The sequence below is a fragment of the Nannospalax galili genome, unplaced genomic scaffold, assembly GCF_000622305.1.
Source record: "Nannospalax galili isolate Female #2095 unplaced genomic scaffold, S.galili_v1.0 scaffold1759, whole genome shotgun sequence".
NCBI classification, from domain to species: Eukaryota; Metazoa; Chordata; class Mammalia; order Rodentia; family Spalacidae; genus Nannospalax; species Nannospalax galili.
In genome coordinates, this window is record NW_008342711.1 from 751,399 (window position 1) to 753,540 (window position 2,142).

Genomic DNA, 2,142 nt, shown 5'->3' on the forward strand with positions numbered 1-2,142 from the left:
TAACATGAGCTTCCAGCCTCCCTGCTCTGATCCTACCCCCTCTAGTTTTTGGTTTGATGTCAGCTCTTCTCTATAGGGAATGCAGGGAGCAGAAAGAAAGGGGACCTGAGGCTCCTGATCCCCCAGCTCAGAGCCTCTTTAAGGTAGGTAACTTGTATTTTCACAAAGAAATGGATGAGAAAAACAAACAAAAACCGAATCCACCATGACAAAACAAGTAAGACAGATTACACTGAATGGAGAAGGTCAGCGAGAGCAAGAGGGAGGGGCAGGGCAGGGATGGCAGCCTGGGAGGTTCAGCAGGGTCCTCAGGTCAGTCTGGCAATATCTCTCTCTAGAGGGGCTCCAGGTGGCTTGGGGCTGCTTCCTTCAAACATCATGACTAGCTTAAAGACAGCTGATCTCTTGCCCAGCAACATGTTCGCAAAGTCTCGGTAGGAGATGGTGTCACTGAGGCCCCCTGTCACCTCTGAGATCATCTTCATCTCCAGGTGGGTATTGGGGACACCCAGTTTCTCCCTCATCCTCTTTAGAGACATCAGGTCTATCTTCCCTTTGTATTTCTCTTTGAAGGCTGCGAGCCTTTCTGGCAACCTCTTCATGGCTGTACTTCTGGGCACAGAGGAATTCCTGGTTGATCTTGACCAGTCTCTTCTCTTGCCCGACTTTGAGCAATCCAAACACCTTCCCTCCTTGGAACCTGTTGCTGATCGCTACCTACAGAATGTGCACCGGGCTCCCACAGGCTCAGGACGATGGGGAGGGACGTGCCCTGGGTCCAGAGTTTAGGCGGCATATGGCAACAGGACCAGATGATATAATCTTATGGAACTACCATCATATATGTGGCTTGTTGTTGAGAGAGACGTCCTTATGGAATGCATGAAACATGCATAAATTAACTGAACCTTTCACAATAAGTAATTGCATACTTACTTTTCCAACCCATCCTTCCATCACTGAGAAAAGTACTTGTTGAATGAATATTTGTAGAAGTCTAAGCTAATCAGAAAACAACCTGGGACACTAGCATAGTATATTTATTTGCTAAGGATACTGTAACAAATACTGCAGAACGGATATATGCTAGACTTTTCATCACTGAAAAATACCTGAGAGAAACATTTTAAAGAAGAAATAATTTATTTTGGCTCATAGTTTTAGAAGTTTAAGTCCATGGTCACTTGGCTCCATTGTTGTGAGGCTGTGGTAAGGGAAAACATCATAACAGAAGGACTGTTCAACCTCATAGCAGCCAGAAAGCAGAATGAGACAGGCAGGAAACATTCACAGCAAAATACAGCCCTAAAGGGCATTCCCCTTATGACTTATTTCTTGTTATATATTCAGAGGAAATCAAATCAGGGTGTCAAAGAGATACCTGTGCTCCAATGTTCGTGCTGCAATGAATGAAGTGAGCAAGCCATTACAGCTAGACCCCACCCACTAAGGTTTCCAGAACCTAGCAAAATGGTGCCACCAGATGGGGACCAACCATTTATCACATGAGCTTGTAGGGAAGATTTCATAGTCAAGCCATAACAGGGTGGTTTAAACAAAGCACACTGATTTTCTCACATATCTGAAGGATTGATCCTCCAAATCAAGGTACTGGGAGGTTTGGTTTCTTCTGCGATCTCTCTCTCTCTCTCTCTTACAAATGGTATCTTTCTTTGTCCACTTGCCTATACATTCCTGGTTTTTTAAAAATTATTTAATAACCACATGATTAGAAGATGCATTTCATTATAGCTTTAACATATTCAATAACAATTTCCAGAGCAAAGATACAACTCTTTCAAAAGTGGCTGTAAATTTTTAGGTTCACAGTTGAATTAATACAGTTACACAATATTGAACTCAGTACAAACCCTATAAGACAGAAAATTGAGTGAGGTTTTAACCTTTAAAAAGAAGATCTCTATTTCATTTTAAAATATACTGTTTCCTACAGAAAGACTCATTATTAATGCTACTAACAGATGTTTGCACATGTGTCTCTAATCTCTATGTATATGATTATTACTAGTCACAGTTGGCTACTTTCTGAGCTTCTAGGCATCTGAGCATGGATATAAAGTCATCAGGTAGATTTCAATGGTAATGTTTTTCACATCTACTAATTATTGTTTTTTAATCATT

The 2,142-nt window shown here is 41.5% G+C and overlaps 1 pseudogene; it reads right to left on the minus strand.

Moving 5' to 3' along the window:
* Positions 1 to 308: 308 nt before the first annotated feature.
* LOC103738668 overlaps positions 309 to 2,142 on the minus strand; it is a 5,742-nt pseudogene continuing 3,908 nt past the window's right edge.